Below are 26,252 nucleotides of genomic sequence, written 5' to 3'. Positions count from 1 at the left end.
TCCCCCAAACCCTTCCAAATACCTGCAAAAATGACTCTAAACAAATTTTAGAGCAGCAGGACCCACAAAAAAAGGGTGAAACAAATTTCCAGCCCAAGACAAAGTGAATGGTTGATAGGAAAAGTCTGTTGTGCTGGGCTGGGAGAGGAGCACAGTTCAGCATGGGCCATACAGGCAAGAACAGGGCAGCAGCAAACTAGGAGCAGTCCTCAGGGGACTGAATCACTGGCAGTTGTGGCTGTTTCCAGACTCTTTCCATCCACAAACACCAAAGACAACTTAGAAGGTCAGTGGGAAAGGTCTGATGGACCTGGGTGAGAGAGGAGCATGATCCAGCCCTGGCCCTAGCTCCATCCATGGGGTAGCAGCCACAGCAGCAGTAGCTGCTTCCAGAGCTCTTGGCCTACAGAGGGTGGAGGGATATCAAACACTTTTAAGAAGGGACAGAGTCAAAGGAGAGAATAGAAAAAATGGGGGGGGTGGGATAGGGTAGAGGGAAATATAGTTAGTCTTTTACAACATGACTATTATGGAAGTGTTTTGCCTGACTACAGATGTATAACCTATGTTGAACTGCTTGCCTTCTCAATGACAGTGGGTGGGAAGGGAAGAAGGGAGTGAATTTAGAAATCAAGGTTTAAAAAAATGAATGTTAAAAATTGTTTTTATATGCAACTGGGAAATAATGTATAGAGGCAAAGGGGTATAGAAATCTGTTCTGCCCTACAGGAAAACAGAAGGGGAAGGGGAAGGGGAGAAGAAAAAAGGGGGTAATAGAAGAGAGGGAAGATTGGAGGAAGGGGTATTCAGAATGCACACCATCTTGGGGTGGGATATGGGAAGAAAATTTGGAACTCAAAATCTTGCAGAAGTGAATGTTGAAAACTAAAAATTAATTAATTAATAAAAAGGTATAGATCTATATATCTCTATCTCTATCTCTGTCTCTGTCTCTATATCTATATTTATATATGTAAAGGCTAGGTGAAACAATAAAAGTGGCCCAAAAAGTCAATGAGAAGATGCCTTAAAAAGCAGAACTGGACAAATGGAAAAGGAGTTTTAAAAACTCACTGAAGAAAAAAATACTTAAAATTAGAATGGAGCAAATGGAAACTAATGACTTTATGAGAAAAAAAGAAACAATAAAATAAAACCAAAAGAATGAAATGAAAGAAGAAAAAAGAAAAAAAATGACAGAAGGCAATGTGAAATATCTCATTGGAAAAACAACTGACCTGGAAGATAGATCCAGGAGAGATAATTTAAAAATCATTGAACTTCATGAAAGCCATGATAAAAAAAAAGAGCCTAGACATGATCTTTCGAGAAATTATCAAGTAAAAGTACCCTGATATTCTAGAACCAGAGAGTAAAACACAAATTGAAAGAATCCACCAATCACCTCCTGAAAGAGATCCCAAAATGAAAACTGCCAGGAATATTATAGCCAAATTCCAGAGTTCCCAGGTCAAGGAGAAAATATTGCAAGCAGCCAGGAAGAAAAACTTCAAGTATGGTGGAGCCACATTAAGGATAACACGAGATTTAGCAGATTAAACACTAAAAGATCAGAGGGCTTGGAATACGATAATATGGAGGGCAAAGGAGCTAGGATTACAACCAAGAATCACCTACCCAGCAAAACTGAGTATAATCCTTGATGGGGGGAGGGATGGGGGGGTGGAGATGAACATTCAACGAGATAAAGGACTTTCAAGCATTCTTGATGGGAAGACCAGAGCTGAATAGAAAATTTGACTTTCAAATACAAGACTAAAGAGAAGCATAAAAAGGTAAACAGGAAAGGGGAATCATAAGGGACTTAATAAGGTTAAACTGTATACATTCCTACATGGGAAGAGGATACTTATAACTCATAAAACCTTTCTTATTGTTAGGGTAGTTAGAAGGAGTACATATATATTGTATATATGATATACATATATACCATATATATATTATATATATATATATATAGACAGGGCACAAATGTGAGTTGAATATGAAAGGGATGGTATCTAAAAATAAAATGAAGGGGTTAGAGAGAAATATACTGGGAGAGAGAGAAAAGGAAAGGTAGAATGGGGTAAATTATCTCACTTAAAAGAGGCAAAAAAGGCTTTTACAGTGAAGGGGAAGAGGGGGGACATAAGGGGAGTGAGTGAACTTCAGAATTGGCTCAAAGAGGGAATAATGTATACACTCGGTTGGCAGGAAAGTAGAAGGGGAAAGGGATAAGAGAAGGAAGGGTTGGCAGAAGGGAGGGAAGATTCGAGGGGGGGGTAGTCAGAAGTAAAACACTTTTGAGGAGGGACCAGTGAAAAGTGATTGAGAATAGAATAAATGGGGGGACAGGATGGTGGGAAATACAATTAGCAATAGTTATTGTGAAAAAAGTTTGGAAACAAGTTTCTCTGATAAAGTTCTCATTTCTCAAACATATAAATAACTGAGTCACATCTATAAAAGTAAGAGCCATTACTGAATTGATAAATGATCAAAAGATATAATCAGTTTGCAGATGAAGTAATCGAAGCTATCTATAGCCATATTAAAAAAAATTCTCACTCACTATTGATTGGGGAAATGCAAATTAAAACAATCCTGAGGTACTACCTCACACCTACTAGATTGGCTAATAGGTCAGAAAAGGTAAATGACAAATGTTGGAGGGAATGTGGGAAAAATGAGACTTTAATGTGCTGTTGGTGGAGTTGTGAACTAATTGAACCATTCCATAGAGCAATTTGGAACTATGACCAAAGGGCTATAAAACCATGCATGTCCCTTGACCCAGCAACCACATCCCAAAATAGATTTTAAAAAAACCAGGAAAAGTACCTATATTGACAAAAATATTTGTAGCAGTTCTTTTCTGGGAGTAACAAATTAGAAGTTGAGGGGATGCCCATTAATTGTGGAATGGCTGAACAAGTTGTGGCATGTGATCATGATGGAATACTATTATGCTATAGGAAATGATTAGCAGGATGCTCTCAGAAAAACCTAGAAAGACTTGCATGGGCTGATGCAAAGTGAAATGTACTGTGTACAAAGTAAGTACAACTTTCCTCAGATCATCTCACCTTGGAAATCCTAAAATATAGAGACCCCACAAACCTAACTCTGAAAACAGCAGCCAAAAAACCTGAAGTTGAAACAGTGTCCTCTTCACCCCCAAGGCAGAGTGGAACCTTAACATAAAATCAAAATTTTAAAAATAGGCTAGAAAAATGAGTAAATAACAAAAAATAACCTGACCATAAAAAAGTTACTAAAGTGACAGGAAAGATCAAGAAATGAACTCAGAGGGAGTCAACCATGTCACAATAACCAAAAGCAAAGACTCAAAGAAAAGATGTGAATTGGACATATGCCTAACAAGAATTCCTGGAAGAACTCAAAAAGGATTTTTAAAAATTCAAATGAGAGATGTAGAAGAAAAATTGGGGAAACAAATTTGAGTCATGCAAGAAAATTATGAAAAGAGAGTCAACAGCTAGGTAAAAAAAAAAAAAGCACAAAAAACTGAAGAAAAAAACACCTTAAAATAAAATACTAGCAAGGGATTTACACCAATATATCATGAAGATCATAATCTGTGACTAGCTGGAATTTATACCAGGAATGCAGGGCTGAATCAATTCTAGGAAAACTATCAGCATAATTGAGCATATCAACACAAACAACAAAAATCATATGATTATCTCAATAGACACAGCAAAAGTTTTTTGACAAAACACAACACTTATTCCTATTTTTAAAAAAAGACTGGAAAGGATAGGAACAAATGCAGTGATAAGTGATAAGTAGTACATATGTAAAACCCTTAGCAAGCATTATCTTTACCAGGTAGAAACCTCCCCAAGAAGATCAGGGGTGAAGCAAGGATGTCCATTATTCATCAGTAGTATTAAATATTGAACTAGAAATGCTAGTTCTAGCAATGAGAAGAAAAATAGATTGAAGGATTTAGAATAGGCAATAAGGAAACAAAACTATAACTCTTTGCAGATGATGTGATTTTATATTTAGAGAATTCTAAAGAATTAACTAAATTAGTTGACATAACTATCAGTTAAAGCTTCAGGATATAAAATTAAGCCCACATAAGTCACTACCATTTTGATACATTAAGAACAAAGTCTAGCAGCAAGAGGTAGAAAGAAAAATTCCATATAAAATAACTGTGAGCAATATAAAATAGTTGGGAGTCTACCTGCCAAAAGAAACCCAGCAACTACATGAATACAATTAACAAAACACTTTTCACACAAATCAAGTCAGATCTAAACAATTGGAAAAATATTAATTGTTCATTGGTAGGCTGAGCCAATATGATAAAAATGACAATTCTACCTAAATTAATTTACGTATTCATTGTCATGCCAATCAAACTACCAAAAAAATTTATAGAGCTAGGAAAAATAATAGCAAAATTCATCTGGAAGAATAAAAAATCAAGATATCAAGAGAATCAATAAAAAAGTGAAGAAAGTGGTCTAGTAGTACCAGATCTCAAACTATATTACAAAGCAATAATCATCAAAACAATCTGGTTCTGGCTAAGAAATAAAGCGATTGGTCAGTGAAATAGATTAGGTACAAAATATGCAGTAATAAATGACCATAGTGACCTAGTGTTTGATAAACCCAATGATCCAAGCTTTTGGAACAAGAACTCACTATTTGACAATAACTGCTAGGAAAACAGAAAAGTAGTTTGGCAGAAACAAGGCATAAACCAGCATCTCACAATGTACACCAAAATAAGGTCAAAATGGGCACATGATAAACATAAAAGGTGATATAAGCAAATTAGTGAAGTATGGAAAATTTTATTATGTCAGAACTATAAATAAGGAAATTATGATTAAATAAGAAAGAGAATATTACAGGTTGTAAAATGAATAATTTTGATAATTATTAATTAAAATTATTTTAATAAAATTATTTAATATATTTTATTTAATATTTATTAAATAATATTTATTTAAAAATTTATTAGATAATATTTATTTAAAAATTTAATAAAATTAAATAATTAAAATGTTTTGCACAAACAAAAATAATACAGTCAATATTAGATGGAAAGCAGAAAATTGAGGGGGGAGTTTATAGCACATTTCTCTGGGAAAGGTTTTATTTCTCAAATACATAGGGAGCTGAGTCAAACTTATAGGAATGCAAGTCACTCCCTTTTATAAATTGGCAAAGGATATCAACAAGCAGTTTTCAAGATGAAGAAATCAAAGCTATCTTTTATAGCCATATGAAAAAATGCTCTCACTCACTATGGATTAGAGAAATGAAAATTAAAACAACTCTGAGGTATCACTTTATACTTATCAGACTGGCTAATACAACAGAAAATGAAAGTGACAAATGCTGGAGGGGATTTGGGAAAAATAGATAAATTCATGTGTTATTGGTGGAGTTGTGAAGAAGTCTAACCATTTTGGAGAACAATTTGCAACTATGCACAAAGGGCTATAACACTATACATACCTTTGACCCAGTAATAGCACTACTATGTTTGTATTCCAGAGAGATCAAAGAAAAAGAAAAGGACCTTTTTGTACAAAAAATATTTATAGCAGCTCTTTTTGTGATGGTAAACAATTGGAAATTCAGGGAATGCCCATGAAATGGAGAATAGCTGAACAAAATTATGGTATATGATTATAATGGAATACTCTTGTCCTATAAGAAATGACAAGAAGGATGTTTTCAGAAAAAACCTGGGGAGGCTTATCTGAACTAATGCAGAGTGAAGTGAGCAGAAGCAGGAACACATCATATACTAAAATTGCAATTCTGTAAGATGATCAACCATGAATGACAGCTATTCTGAGCAATATGATGATCTTTGAAAATTCTGAAGAACTTAGGATGAAAAATGTTATCCATCTCCAAAGAAAGAAATGAAGGAGTCTGAACGCAGATTGAAAGTACTATTTTTTTAGTTTCTTTATTTTCTTATTTTTGCATGTGTTTTCTTTTGCAAATTGGCTAATATAGAAATCTGTTTTTCATGACATAACATTTATAATCTATATCAAATTGTTTGGCTTCTTGAGGAGAGGAAAAGGGGAAGGAGGGAGTGAATGTGGAACTCAAAATTTTATAAAATGAATAGCAAAAAATTTTACATGTAATTGAGAAAAAACAAAATAAGAGTCACACAGAACAAGAAAGCATTTGATCCTAAAGATAAGAAACAGAGGTCAACCCTTCTTCTCTTTCTACTTGAGTCTCATGTTTAAGTTTGTTACCTCACAACATGGTTTTCCAAGAAAGTAGACATTTTTGAAAAGTTTCCCCATGATTCCACAGCTAGTTAGAGAATGGGGCTAATGAGACCAATTTCATAAATTCTATCCTTTCATAAACTATTAAGCTTTTCTATAGTTCATTCATGGACTGGACTAAGCCCAACCAATCGTTAAGTAAATTCACACTATTCTTTCACAGACAAACTAAGAAAATGTGGGTCAATAAGTAAATTTTTACCACAATTATTAGTGGAAAACAAATAATTGGCTAATGGTGGGTCAACAGCATCAATCTAGCATGTGAAGAATTGTACATTTATTCATTCATTCATGCTTATTAAATCCCTTCTCTCTACTAGAAAGTGTATGTGATGAGGAGTCAGAAGATCTAGACTTAAATCTGGAATCTACCATTTATAACTTGTATGACTTTGGGATTTGTGTCCTCCTCCACTCTTTTTCTGCCTTTCTTCTTCATATCTCAAATATAAAATGGAGGAAACTGATTTACATTGTGCAGTATAGTATAATTTTTTTTTAAAATAAGACCTCCTTCTTCTTATACAAAATGACTAATATGGAAATGTTTTACATGATTGTACATGTGTAACCTATAACTGCTTGCATATTGTTTCAGAGATTGGGGAGAGGAGGAAGAGAGGGAGAAATAAAATTTGGAACTCAAAACAAAAAAAAATTTAAAATTGTTTTAACATGTAAATGGGGTAAAATATGTGTGTGTGTGTGTGTGTGTATAAAAGACCTCTTTACTTGAAAGCATAATCACAACAAAATTAATAATAGCAAAGATATTTTTGAAAGCAAGCAAACTGAGACATAGGATAATATTTATTATTAATAATATCATTTCTATAGTGCCTACTATGGCTCAGGTACTGTACTATATGATTTATAAACAGAAGTTAAGTAAGCTGTTTAGGGTCACACGGCTAGTATCTGGAGCCAAATTTGAACTCAGATGTTCTTGACAGCATCCTTAACATTTGCCAACTTAGCATTTGCCACACTTCAACCTTGCTGCCATAGACAATAGAAGATTAACTTGTCAATTATGATAATCAGTTCACTTCACAGTTAGGTTATTGGACTTTCTCAGAATAAACTTTTATTGACAAAGTTTGAAATTATAGAATAAAGCATTTTTGCAAGAAATACAAGAGGAAATATGTCTTAAATTACTAAAGAGGATTTGTGATTTCTAATGTTCAAATGCAGTCACTCTTATTCATAGACTCATAGAACATTAGAGCAAAGAAGTGTCCTGACTCCCAAACCAATGTTCTTTTTAACTTAATGATTTTAGCTCTAACATCCTAAATTATGAATAGTCATGACAAATAGGGTTAAGTCAATGTTTGTTTAAAATTTGTTAATTTTAAGTCACTTGGAACAGTTCTAGGAACCACAAGTCCTTGTTTGATCACCACCCTGTATAACCCCCTTAGAACATGTAGCAAATGGGTATTTCATAAATGCTTTTAGATGGTAACAACTTATGGTGAAACATTTTAATTTTCACTTTTGTTGAACATGTAACCAAAGATATGGTTGCTTTTATTTCTATGCAGAGGGGAGTGTAATGTTTCTCTGAAATACAGACTTCAGAGTTAGAACAGCCTGATCATCCCACTGCCCTTGGCAAAGTAGAGCCGGTTCACTGTAATACAATAGCTTTTCATGCCAACACAAAACAAATATCAATATACCTTATCGTCATCTTTTCTAGATTTTAAATCCTCAAAGGTCAGTTATTTTTCTGTTTAGCACAACCTAGTTACAGATGTTGAACAATACATGCTAATGAAATTGTAATGCTTACCAAGTAATTTGGAAGAGTTCAGCATCTCTGTAGATTATTTTCTAGAGCTCAAAAGGTCTTTTGATTTGTTTCTTCCTCCCTTCACTGTAAATTGCCAGGGGATACGGTCAGTTAACAGGCAGATTATCGCCAAGTTACCTCCTGACTAAATATGAAATCTCATAGACTTCACTCCTGGTTACATCCTGATGATGGAAACTCAGTCTTAATAATTGTGAATGCTCCTCCTGACTAAGGTAGGGACACTCCCCTAATGATAGATGGCCACTCCACTGGGGATTCTTTGTTAGTGCCATGGATAGATTTATACTTGAAAACAAGAGCCCTGTTGACTCCCAAGTAATGTTTGTAATGTTTTTTATTCCTTCTCTATCATAGAAGGAGCTGATTTTTTAAAATTTTGGACAAATAACATAATGGAGGTTTTAGTTTAGTGAATATTCCGAGATTTTCTATTTTGACCATTTTGTAAAACACTTATTTTCATGAGTGATTTTTCTCTGAAAAGACTTATAGAGAGATGGGGCTTGTTACTTTGGCATTTTTTTGTTTGTTTTTTACAAAATTCATCTGCAGAAGATTTAACAGTAAAAGTAATCAAAGAGCAATGAAATGCTGCTGAGGGAAGTGGGGCAGAGTGGGCAATACAATAAATGTTTGTGTTCTCATTGAAGGAGGTGGAGGGATGAGAAGGTGATTTGGGCTAAAAAATTAAATTTCAAAAAATAAAAATAATAAAAATAAATGTCTGAATGTTGTCATTAGATTAGTATCTACACTCAGAGAGTATGTTTGGTGACCAGAACTAGTATCAATGCCATTCCTGAGTTTTCAAAAAGCATTTATATGGATCAGAGAATTTCTTGGCAAGGTTAGCATTGTTAAAATGAGTTAAAATGAGATAGCTCGAAGCAACCAGGTAGTGTAATGGTCCTAAAGTTAGGAAACCTGTGTTCAAATCTGGCCTTGAATACTTACTAGCTTTGTCATCCTGGACAAGTCACTTAACCACTGTTTGCCTCAGTTAGCTCATCTGTAAAAATGGTGATAATAATAGCATCTGCCTCCTAGGGTTGTTGTGAGATTCAAATGAGAAATTATTTCTAAAGTGTTTAGCACAGTGCCTGGCACAGATTTGGAATTTATTATAACAAATGCCTATTCTTTCCTCTTTCTCTTTTCCTTATCATCTAATTATGTTATGAATTTTTGCTTTCAGAAACAGACAATCAGATAAGCACCATGAAAATTATTCGTTTGTATTATGAATCTGAAAATGATAGAACACAAAAACAAATCAGAAGTCAGTACTGAACTAGGATCTAAGTTCATTTTTTTTCAGAGAATAGTTTCACACATACAAAAAACATGTTCTAAGCTTAACATCTAAAATCTGGCAGAATACCAAAAAATGATAAAGGCATGGATTCACCCACTAGGTCCATAAAAATTAGGATTTATAGGGAAATTTGGTCAATGATAATTTTTAAAAATCATATTTATATAGTACTTTAGGGTTTATAAAGTACTTTCTTCACAATTGCTCTGTGAAGTTGATGTTGGAAGCATATTATAGATTTGAAAACTAATATCCCTGTTGGCCAATCTCATCTCATCGTAGATAAGCTTTCCAATACGAATGAACTTATTTCTCTTCAGTGATTCAAGGACCATATATTTAGAAATTCAATAGACCTTTAAAGTTATCTAGTCCAGCCCACTCCTCATTTTACAGATGAGGAAACTAAAACCCAAAGATTTAAGTGACTAGCTAGAAGTCACACAGATGGTAAGTAGGAGGAGAGTCAGTATTTCAACCCAGTGCCTCTGACATCAAATCCATACTCTTTCTACTATCCCATGATGCCTTTTATTTGAAATTTAGTCAGTCAATAAACATGCATTAAATGCCTACTACATACTAGGGATTGTGCTAAGCTCTGGGAATACAAAGAAAGGCAAAAGAAACTCTGTTGTCAAGGGGTTCCCCACTTAATAGGAAAAACTGCATGTAAACAACTATGTTTAAAAAAATCTATATAGAACAAATTAAAGATAATTGTAGAGGTAAGATTTCAGTATTTAGGAGGCTCTCGAAAGGCTTATTGTGGAAGACAGAATTTTAGTTAGGATTTCAAGGAAGCCAAGAGGAAGAAAATTCCAGGCCTGAGGGACAGCCAGTAAAGAAGCTGGATTTCAGCATTTGGAAGCTGCTTCAATTAATTTCTGGATATTAAACATTACCTCTACGAATAGACTTTTACTATATATGTTACTCATAGGATAAGTAATTTTGAACTGAAGAAATTCTTGGAGGTAACTTAGTCCAACTCTATTTTATTTATTTTTAGGAGGAAGGAAAGGGAGAAACATATTAAACTAAATGTGTTAATCTTCCAAATAAAGTATGAACAGTATAAGATATACATAGACAGATAGATAGACAGTTAGATAGATAGATAGATAGATAGATAGATAGATAGATAGATAGATAGATATCTTCATAATCTAAATACATCCTGCCCTTTTTTATGACAGCTAAGGGCTTGTATGTTTAGTTGCACATCCCAAAAAAAGAGCATGTGCTCTAGAAGTTAAGAAAGAAGCCCTCAGAATATGTCACCAATTCCTATTAATTGCCTAGAGCAGCACTTTTTAAACTATGGTTCATAACCCCATATGGGGTCATGTAACTGAATGTGGGGATTGCAAAAAATTTGTCAATAGTAAAAGGTTTCTGATTTCACAACAACCAAAAATTTATTCAAAAGTAAATTATGTAATGAATCTGAGATGTTTCTGGCAGCACTTGCTTGTGTTGCATCATGCAACTTCACTGCAGCCTTTGTCCTGAACACACAACATGCTCACTCCAGCTAATGCCAATGAACATTGCCAGACACACCTCGGCTCAGACTCGAGATTATTGTATGTTATGAATTGCAGTGTTTTTACTGCACATACAAAATTGTTAAATGAATTTTGGCTTGGGATTAGGACAGAATTTCCAGCACTTTCAGAAATGGCCCTGAACACACTTCTGCCATTTTGTACTATGTATTTATGCAAAGCAGCATTCTCAGCATTGATGATTATAAAATCAAAATATCAATCAACTCTGAAAAACATTGAAGATGCTCTACATTCTACAGTATCAAATATTCCACCAAGATTTAATTCTTTATGTAAAAATCAACAAGCACATCCACCTCATTAGTGTGCAAATTTGCCTTCATCTTTAATAAATGGTAAAATTATGTATATACCATGGAATTGTTTTAAAATAAGTTTTTTTTCTGATTTCAGTAAATATTTGATTTTTATACCTATTTTATATACCTATGGGTCTGGGATTACATAAAAATTTATCTGGAAAAAAGGGTTTGCAAGTGGAAAAAGTGCAAGAAGCCCTGACCTAGAGATTATATGATGGATATACCCCTCAAGAGTTTGCTGCTTAATACTACTTGAAAAAAATATAAAGCAAACAGAATTTAAGTATGTGTAATGGATGTATTGACTATAAGTCAAAGAAAAGATCTTAGCCCAATGTAAGGACTCACAAATGACAATATTTGGAATGTGGGTACTACTCTTGCTATTTTTTTTTAATTAAAGGCCTATCTGAACAATAGAGTAAATTTGATGAAAGGCCTGAAGCATGCTAGAGACTCTTTATTACTTATTTTATTTTTTAAAATTACACCTTGTAATGTGTGAGAAAATTTTAAAAATTGACCTAATTGAGGACTGGTTCCTAAAATTTAAAAGGAAATTAAGAGATAGGTTATTCCTTCTGCCTTTTAATTATACAATATAAATGAGAATTAAATGATAAACACAAAATAGTAAGATAAATAAATTTTTAAAATAATCAATATATTGCATAAAATAAAATAAAAATCCAAAGAACAAAGCACAGAATAACTGTAGTGGAAAATGAATTGCACACAATGCAGATGAGTTAGAAATATACCGGAAAAAATAAAATAAGAATGAATTAGTAATTCTTGGAAAACACACAGACCTGAAGGATAGATCACAATGCAGCAACTTTAGGATTAGTGACATCCCAGAGAATTCAGAAAAACTAAATAATCTGGAAATTGCATTTCAAGAAATGAAAGAAAATTTGCCACAAAATACAAGGAAAAATCATTACTAGCCTAGCCCAAGAAAGGAGTGCAATATTTAATATGATCATAGTTAAACTCCAAAGATACATATTTAATAACAAAAATTAATGCTTTGAGAAGAAGCTAAGAAATCACTTACAAAATAAAGATTTTTTTTTTATCACAATGGACTTTTAAAGAGAGAATACCACAAATAGAATGCATTTACAAATTTAAGAAACGTGTGCCATGAACTCTTTATGGTTTACCCAGCAAAACTAAGTATAGTTTAAAATAAGAGCTAGTTATTTGGGGGGAAAAAAAGATTTTGAGAGAAGTTTAAGGAGTTATATCATTTCAAAAAAGTCTCCAAACAAGATTCCCGACACAAAAGATGAGGCTTTAAACAACCAAGGTAAAACAGCTGTTAACAAAATAGGAGATGCTTCAGAGCATCGTATTTTCTAAACTATTAAAATTTTTCCTAGGATGTTTCAGGAAAAAAAGGTAACAAAAAAATTGATGGGGATAAATGTAACAGAAATACTCTAATGCCAAATCTAGTATCCTATTTTTGATAAGGTAGAAGTCCAAGTTGAAGCAACCTACACAATTTTTAATATAAGATGCAAAAAACAAAACACTTTGGGAAGGATTCTGTTAAGTTTATACTAACAATACAAATAGTAAATATAGTTATATTAATTCCTTTTTCTTAGAATGACTAAGGAAAAGGTATATCCACAAATTATAACACTAAATAAAGTGTAAATTATTTTGCATAAAATAGAAAAGATTTTCAAAATTGATTAAAGTTCAAAATTCAATGTGGAAAAAACATTTAATTAACAGTTTCAAAACATTCAAAGATTTAAAATTCACTATGTTCCTACCAAGTAACAAAAAGTACAAGTGGCAATCAGAACATTAAAATTTAACTTGAAATGAAAGTTATTAATAGTCAAAACATCATATTATATTATACAAAAAGACCTATGAAAAATTAGAATATATCAAATTTAAATATCAGTTCCACTATTAATCTTACAGCAAAATTAATAAAGGAAAAGCTCACAACATAATAAGAAGAAATATGTTTTCAAATATTAGTAACATATTATAACAACCTATTATCAGTACATGATAATCCAATAAAAGTATAAATAAGAAAGAAATCACAGAAATAAATACAATATTTAAAAATCAGACCTAATAAGTTTACAGAGAAAACATGGAACTCACACAAAAGATATTCATGTTCTGTGGACAAAAATAAAACATAAACAAATATAGATGTACTTTGTTTTAGGGATAATGACCTGTACATGTAACTTAGATGGTGTCAGAAAGGCGGTATGGTACAATATACTTGCCAACAGCTACTCCAAACATCTACCTCTCAGTCTCCCATTTAACATTTATGATGATATGCTGCTTAAGTGGGGTGGTTACCACTCTCTTTAACAGCTACTGCCTACTGCTAACAAGAACATGTTCTTGTTAATTTTCATCCTAGATTTGAAGGCAAACAGTGAGTATATTCTAATATTTTTTTAAAATAAATAGAAGTATGCAATCCCTTATTACTTGACCAATTAATATAAATTCCCATCCTAGTTTATAAAAATAAATTAGTGACACCTCTTTTCCCATAAACTTTTTTCAGTTTTAAAACCCTCAGTATCAGTTTAAATAGACAAATAAATATCTATGTCACTGACTATATAATTTATTAACAATGTAACCAACAATTCAAATACGTACTTGAATATTTCAACAGGGTATTGCAGATAGAAAGATCACAGCTATAATCACTTCTAACCATTAACTTCAACTGGTCACTTCTCAACTCTGAAAATATAACCTGCCATTTTCTCTCAGGATGGCAGTTAAAGTCTCTCAGGAATCTTGGGTACCTTTCCTATAACATAAGGGTTAAATGTACTTCAATTGGGAAACGGCTAGAATAATTCTCAGGATAACTCAGTATATCTCTGATTCATTCTGTTTCTTTATTTGTATTTATTTGTATTTTTGTTTATGTTTGTCTCTCTGTCTCTCTCTCTGTGTCTCTCTCTCTGTCTCTCTCTGTGTGTCTCTTTCTCTCTCTCTCTCTCACTCTCTCTCTCTCTCACACACACACACACACACACACACGCACATATTTCTGCCTTCCACATAGTTATAAGATTCCTAAAATACAGGTGTGCCTATGTTACTCCTCAGCAGCTTCCTAATGGCTGTAGTATAAATACAAACACCTCCCTTTGGCATTTGTATTCCATTACACCCCTTTCTACACTATACATTCCAGCCAAACTGACATAATTAATATTTCTTGTATACAGCATTCCATCCCCCACCCCCATGCCACCTCACTGGCTGTCCTCTGTGCCCTGGATTGGAATCCACTGGCCAGTTCGAGCATTAGCTGAAGTGCCCTCTCATTTATTACGCCTTTCCCAATAGTCTCCCTTTAGTTGTCATCAATCTGTCATCCTACTTCTGAAATTCCTTTGTGTTTACTTCGCACGTATTTCATATTTACTCATTTGTATCCATGGTGTTTCTGCTCAGGAGAATGCAAGCCCCCTGAGCACAGGGATTGTTTTTCTGTCTTTGCATCCCCAATCCTTGGCATAATGCCAGATATAGTACGTACATATTAAATGCCTATTGAATTGAATTCAAGTGAATTCAATTAAACAAAGAAGTATACAAAATATCCTAAACTCCTTTGTGAGGGATATTTCTCCTGTTTCTGTAATGATTGTATCAGAAAAGAAGACAGAGGGTGCTAATAATTACAGAATTTTTATACTATTATAAACATAAATTAATTGTCATTGACATCCTAAATATGATTTTTGTCCAGTGAACAGAATGTGAAAGCAAAGACTTGAATAATATATATTTTTGCATTATTCCCACAAATGAAACCAAAAGGCAAAATGAAATTAGTACCCAAAAATCATAAACGTAGTACTGGAAGGGACCTTAGATGCCATCTAGTTCAACCAACTCACTTTACTGATAAAGAGACTGAGGCTTATGGAGGTTAAAGTTAAGTTGCCCCAGGTTACACAGGCAATAAGTATCAAAGGTGGTATTTGAACCCAATCCTTCTCAAACACATTTAGTGACATATGAGTCAGAATGTCAATAGTGTTTACACCAATAGCTTATTTATAGAATTAAAATTGTAACAAAATTCATATGAACAGGAAGACAAAATATATAAAGAACTATGATAAGTAAAACTGGTGAAGGGGAACTGGCAGCACAAAAAACTGGCTGGTCTTGAGAAAAGAATAGAAAAATAGATTAATGGAGCAGAATAGAAAATGCCAAAATAGAACCCAAAGATTAGAAAAGATTAACGTTTGATATAACCGTATTCCTTGAAAGAGCAATACGAAATAAAATCTCTATTAAATAATTTGCTTGCTTCTGTTTTAAGCTCTATGAATCTGTCCTTTATGTGTATAAGTGCTGAAAGAATGGATACCAGGGTAGTGAATGAGGATATCATCATGACCAATTTAATCAAGACTGGGCTAAGAACAATCAATGAACCAACATTTACTAAGCACTGTGATGAAATTATAGATCCAAAGAATTAGACTATCCCTACACTCAAGTAGTTAACATTCTAATAGGTGAAATAAGAAGGGCACATATAAGTACATACATCTCAATCTTGCCTGTTGAATAAACATTTACAAGGCACCAGCTATGTGCTAGGCACTGTGTTAAGTACTGTGGCCTCAATGAAAGGTAAAAGACAATCCCTCTTCTTAAGGAGCTTCCAATCTTATATATCTATATCTATATCTACAGATATAGATATAGATGTAAACATAGATATAGATATATGGCATTATATTAGTTGATGAAAATCTGAAGGCAAAAATGAAATAATGTCTATCTGCAAGGACCTCATATTATACTATATGATCTTTTTTTATATTTTGCTTTTTCCAATTACACGTAAAATTTTTTAACATTCAGTTTTTTAATGTTGAGCTCCAAAATCTCTCCCTCACTTTCATCCCCCCCCCAAATTGAGAAGACAAGCAATTTTATATGAGTTATACATGTGCAGTCATAAAAAGCTTATTAACATATTAGTCATATTTTAAAAGAAAAGACAAATAAAACAACAAAATTTAAGTTTGATCTTTCCACTTTTTGTATCTTTGATCTGCATTCAGACTCCATCAGTTCTTTTCTTTGGAGGTGGATTGTATTTTTCATCATGAGTCCTTTGGCATTGTCTTAGATTATTGTATTGCTGAGAATAGCTAAGGCATTCATAGTTCATCATTCTACAGTATTGCTGTTACTGTGCACAATGTCCCTCTGGTTCTTCTCACTTCACTTTGCATCAGTCCATATAAGTTTTTTTTTAAGTTTTTTTTTCCAGGTTTTTCTGAAAGTATCTTGTTCATTATTTCTTCTACCACAATTTAATATTCTATCACAATCATATACCACAACTGGTTCAACCATTCCCAAATTGATGGACATCCCCTCAATTTCTATTTCTTTGGCACCACAAAAAGAGCTGCTATGAACAGTTTTGTGCATACAGGTTCTGTTCCTTTTTGTTCTATCTCTTTGGGATGCAGATCTAATAGTGTTCTTGCTGGATCAAAGGGTATGTTCAGATTTATAGCTCTTTGGGCATAGTTCCGAACTGCTCCCCAGAATGGTTGAATTAGTTATAAACTAATTAATGTCCCTATTTTTCCACATCATCCAAAATTTGTCACTTTCTTTTCTGTCATATTAGCCAATCTTAGAGGTATGAGGTGGTACCTCAGAGATGTTTTAATTTGCATTTTTCTGATCAACAGAGCACTTTTTTTATATGATAGCTTTGTTTTCTTCCTTTGAAAACTGCCTATTGATATCCTTTGACCATTTATCAATTGGGAAATGACTTGTATTCTTGTAAGTTTGATTCAGTTCTCCATATATTTGAGATGGGAAGCCTTTATCAGAGAAATTTGCTTTAAAATTTTCCCCCATTTTTCTGTTTTCCTTATAATCTTGGCTGCATTATTTTTATTTATGCAAAAACCTTTTAAATTTAATGTAATCAAAATTATTCATTTTACAACCTGTAATGCTCCTTATCTCTTGTTTGGTCATAAATTCTTCCTTTATCCATAGATCTTACAAGTAAACAATTACATGTTCCACTAATTTGCTTATATCACCCTTTATGTATAAATTATGTACCTATTTTGACATTATTTTGGTATAGTTCATGAGATGTTGGTCTATACCTTGTTTCTGCCAAACTGCTTTCCCAGAACATCCTTCTAGAGGATGAGCATTCTGTTCTAACACAGTGTGCCTTAGATTTCCCCTAGCAGTATCGCAAAAAGCCCAGAAGCAGTTTTATATGAAACATATTTGCCACCTGTTAACTGTGACAATTACAGTAACATCTTCACATTTTCTGCATCATGCAGCAAGCATTAGATTTTATTGGTTTCTTGACTTTGTTGATATGTATGCTATCTATGCTTTCTGGGTTTCTTTTAAGTTTAAGAATTGTTTCTCATGCAATGAAATATTAAATACGCACTTTTTTTCAGCTATATAAGGAAATTGTATATCTACAAAAGAAACATCCAGCAAATTGGCAGTTCTTGTCAAATAGTGAGTTCTTGTCCCAAAAGTGTGGATCTTTGGGTTTATCAAACACTAGATTACTATGGTCATTTATTACTGTGTATTTTGTACCTAATCTATTTCACTGATCTACCACTCTATTTCTTAGTGCACATCTAGCTAGATTGTTTTGATGATTATTGCTTTGTAATACAGTTTGAGATTCAGTACTGCTAGGCCATTTTCCTTCACATTTTTTTTCACTGATTCCTTTGATATTCTTGACTTTTTTTTTTCCTTCCAGATAAATTTTGCTATTACTTTTCTAGCTCTATAAATAATTTTTGGTAGTTTGATTGGTATAGCACTGAAAAAGCAAATTGATTTAAGTAGAATTGTCATTTTTATTATATTGGCTAAGCCTACCCATGAGCAATTAATATTTTCCCAATTTTTTAGAACTTTGTGTGCAAAATGTTTTATAATTATGTTCTTATAGTTGCTGGATTTTTCTTGGAAGGTAGACACCCAAGTATTATATTGTCCACAATTATTTTAAATGGAATTTATCTTTCAATCTCTTGAAGCTGAACTTTGTTGGTAATATATAGAAATGCTGATAATTTATGTGGGTTTATTTTATATTCTACAACATTAATTGATCATTATTTCAATTAGTTTTTTTTTAGTTGATTCCTTAGGCTTCTCTAACTGTACCAACATATCATCTGCATAGAGTGATAGTTTGGTTTCTTCATTGCCTATTCTAATTCCCTTGATTTCTTTTTCTCCTCTTGTTTCTATGGTTAGCATTTCTAGCACAGTATTGAATAATAGTGGTGGTAATGGGCCTCCTTGCTTCACCCCTGATCTTATAGGGAAGACTTCTAGCTTATTCCCATTAGAGATAATGCTTGTTCTTGAGTTTAGATAATACTACATATCATTTTTAAAAGCTCTATTTATTCCTATTCTTTTTAGTGTTTTTTAAACAAATGTTGCATTTTGTCAAAAGCCTTTGCTGCATCTATTGGGACAATTATATTATTTTGGTGTTTTTTTATTGATATGGTCAATTATGTTATTGATATGGTCGATAATATAGAACCAGCCCTTCATTCTGGGTATAAACCCCACCTGATCATAGTATGTAATCTTTATGATATGCTGCTATCATTTCATTGCCAATATTTTAAACATGTAAAAATTTTGTATTAATATTCATTAGGGACATTGGTCAATAATTTTCTTTTGCTCTTTTTATTTTGCCTGGCTTAGGTACCAGCAGAATAGTTTAGTCACAAAAGAAATTTGGTAGGATTTCTTCTTTACCTATTTTTCCAAACAGTTTATAAAATATTGGAATTAATTGTTCTTTAAATGTTTGATAGAACTCACTTTTGAATCCATCTGGTCCTGGTGATATTTTCTTAAAGAGTTCATTGATGGCTTATTCAATTTCTTTTTCTAAAATAGGGTTATTTAAGTATTTTATTTCATCTTCTGTTAATCTGAGCAATTTATGTTTTTTGTAAATATTCATCCATTTCACTTTGATTGTTAGATTTATTGTTGTATACTGGGGTAAAATAATTCCAAATAATTTCTTTCATTTTCTCTTCATTTGTGGTGAATTCACTTTTTATTTTTGATTCTGGTGATTTCGTTTTCTTCTTTCTTTTGTTTTTAATCAAATTAACCAATGGTTTATCTATTTTACTTTTTTTTTCATAAAACCAGCTTCTAATTTTGTTATTAGTTCAATAGTTTTCTTACCTTCAATTTTATTAACCTCTGGTTTGTTATTCAGGATTTCCAATTTAGTACTTAATTGGGGAATTTTAATTTGTTCTTTTTCCAGTTTTTTTTTTTTTTTTGGTAGATGCATGCCCAATTCATTGATCTGCTTTTTCTCTATTTTGTTAATGTAAATATTTAGAGATATAAAATTTCCCCAAACTACTGCTTTGACTGTATACCATAAATTTTGGTATGTTTCCACATTGTTATTCTCTTTAATGAAATTATTAATTGTTTCTATGATTCATTCTCTGATGCACTGTTTCAAGTATTTTTTCTTGTAAACAGCATATTGTAGGATTCTGGTTTTTAATCTCTGCCATATTCTTCCACTTCATGAGTGATTTAATCTCATTAACATTGACAATTATGACTACTGTTTATTTCCCTCCATCCTGCTTTTTTCCACTATTTATCCTTCTCTCTCTCTTTTTACTCTTTCCCTTCTCAAAAGGGTTTTGCTTTTGACCATGGCCTCCCTCAATCTTCCTCCCCCTCTATTAGCCCTCTCCTTCTTTTATACCCTTCACCTATTACTTCCCTGTTGGATAAGACAGATTTCTATAAACCCACTGAGCATGCATGTTATTCACTCCTTGAGCAAATTCCAATGACAGTAATGTTCAAGCATTGCCCAAGCCCCTACTATTTTCCCCTTCACTGTAAATTTTCTTTTGCACAACTTTCATGTGAGATAATTTACTCCATTCTGCCTTTTCCTTCCCCTTTTCTCCCTGTTTATCCCTTTTTCTTACCCTTTCATTTTATTTTTGGATATCATCCCATCATAGACAATTCACACTGATACCCTCTGTCTATGTACATTTGTTCTATCTGCCCTAATAATGATAAAGTTCTTAGGAGTTACAAGTGCCATCTATTCTACCCACATAGAAATGTAAACAGTTTGACCATATTAAGTCCCTTATTATTTCTCTTTCCTATTTCCCTTTTTATATTTCTCTTGAGTCTTATATTTTAAAGTCAAATTTTCTATTCAGGCCTGGTCTTTTCATCAGGAATGCTTGAAAGTCCTCTATTTCATTAAATGTCTATTTAGTCCCAAATACTCAGTTTTGCTAGGTAGGTGATTCTTGGTTGTAATCCTAGATTTTTTTAACTTTTGAAATATTGTATTCCAAGTGCCCCTGATCCTTTAAAGTATAAGATGCTAAATCTTGAGTTATCCTGACTTTGGGTTCATGATGTTTGATTTGTTTCTTTTTGGCTGCTTGCAATATTTTCTCCTTGACCTGGGAGCATTGAAATTTGATTATAATAGTCCTGGGAGTTTTCACTAAAGGATCTCTTTCAAGAAGTGATCAGTAGATTCTATTGATTTTCATTTTACCCTGTACTTCTAGGATATCATGGCAGTTTTCCTTGATAATTTCTCAAAATATGATGTATAAGCTTTAAAAAAAACATAGTTTTCAGGTAGTCCAATAGTTCTTAAATTATCTCTCCTTGATCTATTTTTCAGGTCAGTTGTTTTTCCAATGAGATATTTCATATTTTTTTCATTCTTTTGATTTTGTTCCTTTTTTTGTCTTTTATTATTTTAAGCTTAAATACAAAATAAGCAAAGAAAAAAATACCATGTTCAAAGCAGGGCATAAGAGAGGATTCAAAATATAAAGCAATAAATTTCCATTTCAAGAAAGTCTATATAATAAATACTACATGTTGTGTTCAGAGCTGTCCATCTTTTCTTTACTTCCTTGTAGGTTTTACTTTGTTCTCTGCTGTGCACTTTTTACTTTATTCTTTTTTCCCCCTTCTTTTCCCCCCTCACCCAAGAAGGCTACAATTAAGCATGGATAGATAGATGGATAGATAGGTAGATAGATAGATGGATAAAGATATGTATATGTGTACACACATACATACATATATACACATTCATATATGTACACATATATACATACATAGAGACAAGCATATATACACATACATATACATAGATATCTATAATCATACACATATATATACATATGCATTCGTATATATCTATGTAAGATCTTACTATACTTGTTTCTTTCTCTGAAGGTGGATTATTTCATAAGATCTTTTCATATTTTTCTAAATCTACCATCTCATCGTTTCTTATACCACAGCAACATTCCAATCTTATAGTTAGTTTAAAACAATATTGATTAATATGGCTGACTGTAATTTTCCTATTTTTGTCTTTTGATTAAATCTGTTTTAGCTTTAACTTTGTCTGAGGTCATGATTACTACCCCTGTTTTTTCCCTAACAAATTCTATCCCAAATCTTTATTTTGTATTTGTGTGCATCTCTTATTTTCTATCCTTCCTGATTTCTCTACTTTACTACTTTACTTCTACCCACTGCCTAGCCCCCCTCCAAGGATTCCTACCTTATCCTCTCCCCCCTACACTTCCCCCTTGCCCTCTTGTTTCTATCTGAATTTAGAAGGCTTTTATAGCCTTCCAAATACATGTGGTGTTCCCTCATTATCTCATTTCTGTCAATCTAGACAGCCTTTTATACCTCCAATCCTATTCCCTCATCTTATTTCTTTATAAATTTAGAAGACTTTTATTCCCTTCTAAATGTATATATTGTAATCTTTTTAACCCATATGTGAGTAGGGTTTCTACTAAAAGGGGTTCTTCAATTGGGTTCCTCAATATCTCTCATTTGACATTTAAAGTCTTTTTTAAGTTTTTCTATGAATTCTTTTTAGCTAGTGACCATTTGACCATTTTATGCTACTCTTTGGTTTAGGAGAAGCTTTTTTTTTCTTCAATATCCTCCTCTGAAGATTAAAAATCTTGGACTTCTCTATTCCCATAGTAACTTTCTGTGGTTGCGTTCTTTCTCTTTTGCCTACTCATTTAAAAAAAAAATTATAGCAACTTGTTGTAATCATCTCTAGTCCTGGGGCATGGGAGATGGTGCCTTTGGCCTCAGGTCCTCCTTCAGTTCTCTTTTCTGACCTGGAACCAAAACCAAGAATTCCACGCTCCTGCAAGTGTCCACAGCCAGCAGTGTCCCTGCCCTACTGCTTCTGCACTTATCAGGCATGTGCTGGTCTCACCTCTAAGCAGCACAGGTGGGCCTGGCATCCCTTATCAGGTTCCCTCCATCTTCCCCTTCTAAGATGCTCAACTCCCCACACTATCCAGGAGTGAAAATTCCTCTGGTTGGGGCAGAGGTTACCTCTTAACCCAGCTAACTCAAGGGCTTACTATTTGCTGTTTCAGCAGAACTACCCTGGAGATGTTTATACTTCACTGGGACCAAACCTCAGTCCTGGGATTTTCCTTCCATTATTTTCTGGTTGTCCAGGGAGGATGACTATTCTGCCCCATTTTCTTCCATGAATTTTTTTTAATTTTTTTTTTTCCTACTTGGCCAATTCTGCTTTTCAAGGAGTTCTCTTCAGATAATTTTTGTAGGTGGTGGAGCCAAGATGGTGGAGTAAAACCAGTGACCTGCTTGAGCTCTCCCCCAAACCCCTCCAAATACTCATAAAAATGGCTCTAAACAAATTCTAGAGAAGCAGAACCCACAAAAACAGAGTGAAACAAATTTCCAGCCCAAGACAACCTGGATGGTTAATTGGAAAGATCTATTGCACTGGACTGGGAGAGAAGTACAGTTCAGTGGGGGCCACACAGGCTGCACAGGCAAAAACCAGGCCTCAGCGAACTGGGAGCAAACCTCAGGGAATTAAATCAAGGGGAGCTGTGGTGGTTTCCAGACTTCTCAACCTACAAACACCAAAGACATTTTAAAAGGTCAGTAGGAAAGGTGTGTCTCACTGTAAGAGAGAAGCTCAGGCCCAGCCCCAGTCCCAGCACAGTGCTGGAGTGGCAGCTGCTCCTGGAGCTCTTGGCCCACAGACAGAGGGAGATCCATTGGCTGATCAGAGGGGGATTGCAGGGATCTCTTTGCTGGCACTAAGGCAGGATTCTCTTGCTTTGCCCATACTTGGATCTGGGTCACAGTTCTGGGTGGTGGTGCTGGGGCAAGGAGGAGTGTTGGCATGGTGGAGCTTGTGGTGGCTGTGGAGAGGAAACCCTCCTCACAGTTTCAAAGCAGAAAAGAGTGCTTGTGGTCACTCACAGACCAGAGCACAGGCCAGGAAAGGAGTAAACACCTCACCCTTGATCACACCACCTAGGAAGAATCGAAAATTTACTGGTCCCTAGAAGTCTGAAAACAGCCGCACAAACCGCCCAAAGCTTGTGACTGTTCATTCTCCACAATGGAAGCAATGGAAGTAATTGACTGGGAAAATGAGCAAACAGCTCACATAAAAAAACCAGACCATAGAATCTTTCTTTGGTGACAAAGAAGATCAAAACATACAACCAAAAGAAGAGAACAAAGTCAAAACTCCTACACCCAAAGCCTCCAATAAAAAAATGAATCAGTCCCAGGCATGGAAGAGCTCAAAAAAGATTTTGAGAAACAAGTAAGAGAAGTAGACGAAAAACTGGGAAGAGAAATGAGAGTGATGCAAGAAAATCATTAAAAACAAGTCAACAGCTTGCTAAAGGAGACCCAAAAAAATACTGAAGAAAATAACACCTTAAAATAAATAATAATAATAATAATAAAACCCAATTGCCTAAACAAAAAAATAATATCAAGGAAAACTGTGCTGATATTCTAGAACCAGAGGGTAAAATAGAAAGTGAAAGAATCTAATGACCTCCTTCTGAAAGAGATCCCAAAATGAAAACTCCCAAGAATAGTATAGGTTTTTTTGGGGGTCTTTTTGTTTTGTTTTTTTGGCAACGCAATTGGGTTAAGTGACTTGCCCAAGGTCACACAGCTAGTAAGTGTCAAGCATCTGGTCTGAGACTGCATTTGAACTCATGTCCTCCTGACTCCAGGGCCAGTGCTCTATACACTGTGCCACCTATCTGCCCCTTTCAAGAATATTATAGCCAAATTCCAGAGTTCCCAGGTCAAGGAGAAAATATTGCAAGCAGCCAGAAAGAAACAATTCAAGTACTGAGGAAACACAATCAGGATAACCCAAGATTTAGCAGCTTCTACATTAATGGATCAGAGGGCTTGGAATATGATATTCCAGAGGTCAAAGGAAATAGGATTAGAACCAAAAATCACCTCCCCAGCAAAACTGAGTATAATCCTTTCAGGTAAAAATGGACAGTCAGTGAAATAGAGGACTTTTAAGCATTCTTGATGAAATGACCAGGGCTGAATAGAAAATTTGACTTTCAAATATAAGACTCAAGAGAAGCATGAAAAGGTAAACAGGAAAGAGAAATCATAAGGGACTCATTAAAGTTGAACTGTTTACATTCCTGCATGGAAAGATGATATTTGTAACTCTTGAAACCTTTGTCAGTATTAGGGTAGTTGGAGGGCAAAATATGTAGATAGATAGATAGATAGATAGATAGATAGATAGATAGATAGATAGATAGATAGACAGATGGATGGATAGATAGAGGGCAGAGTGTGAGTTGAAGAGGAAGGGATGATATCTAAGAAATAAAATTAAGGGGTGAGAGAGGATTATATTGGGAAAAGAGGAAAGGGAGAGGTAGAATGGGGTAAATTATCTCACATAAAACAGACAAGAAAAAGCTTTTAGAGTGGAGGAGAAATGGAGGGAGGTGAGAGGGAATGAGGGAATCTTATTCTCATCAGATTTGACTTAAGGAGGGAATAACATACACACTCAATTGGGTATGGAAATCTATCTTACTCTAAAGGAAAATAGGAGGGAAAGTGAATAAGAGAGCAGGGGAGCGGGAATAGAAGGCAGGGCAGATTGGGGGATGGGTTAATCAGAAGCAAACACTTCTGCGGAAGGACATGGTCCAAATAGAGAATAGAATAAACAGGTGGTGGGATCAGATGAAGGGAAATATAGTTAATTTTTCACAACATGACTACTATGCAAATGTTTTGCATGACTACACATGTATAACCTATATGCTTGCCTTCTCAATGAGGGTGAGTGGGGAGGGGGAAGGGAGAGAATTTGGAACCCAAAGTTTTAAAGACAAATGTTAAAAAATTGTTTTTACATGCATTTGGAAAATAAGATATACAAGCAATGGGTTATAGAAAGCCATCCTGCCCTACAGGAAAATAGAAGGGGAAAGGAATAAGAGAAGGGGAAGGAGAAAGGAGGGCAGATTAGGGAAAAGGATATTCAGAATGCACGCTGTCTTGGGGTGGGTGGAGGGGAGAAAAGGGGGGAAATTTGGAACTCAGAATCTTGTGGAAGTGAGTGTTGAAAACTAAAAATAAATAAATTAATAAGAAAAAAAATATTTGGAGGCATTTTGTGGAACCACAAATACCAAAGATGCAAATTTTAGTTTTCTTGGCCAATAAATTGGTTGGTATAAAAAAAATTTAAAAAACACAATTTGTGTGCATCTTTTTTTTCATTTGGCCAATGTTGCTTTTTAAGGCATTCTTCCTTTTTTTATGGTAATTTTTATTTATTTTTTTGTTTTCAACATTTACTTCCACTAGATTTTGAGTTCCAAATTTTCACCCGATCTTGCCCCTTCCCCCCACCCCAAGATAGCATGCATTCTAAATACCCTTCCCCTAGTCTGCCTTCCC

Source organism: Vombatus ursinus, unplaced genomic scaffold, assembly GCF_900497805.2.
Source record: "Vombatus ursinus unplaced genomic scaffold, bare-nosed wombat genome assembly UNPS02014781.1, whole genome shotgun sequence".
Classification (NCBI taxonomy): domain Eukaryota; kingdom Metazoa; phylum Chordata; class Mammalia; order Diprotodontia; family Vombatidae; genus Vombatus; species Vombatus ursinus.
Note: the sequence above shows the minus strand (reverse complement) of the source record.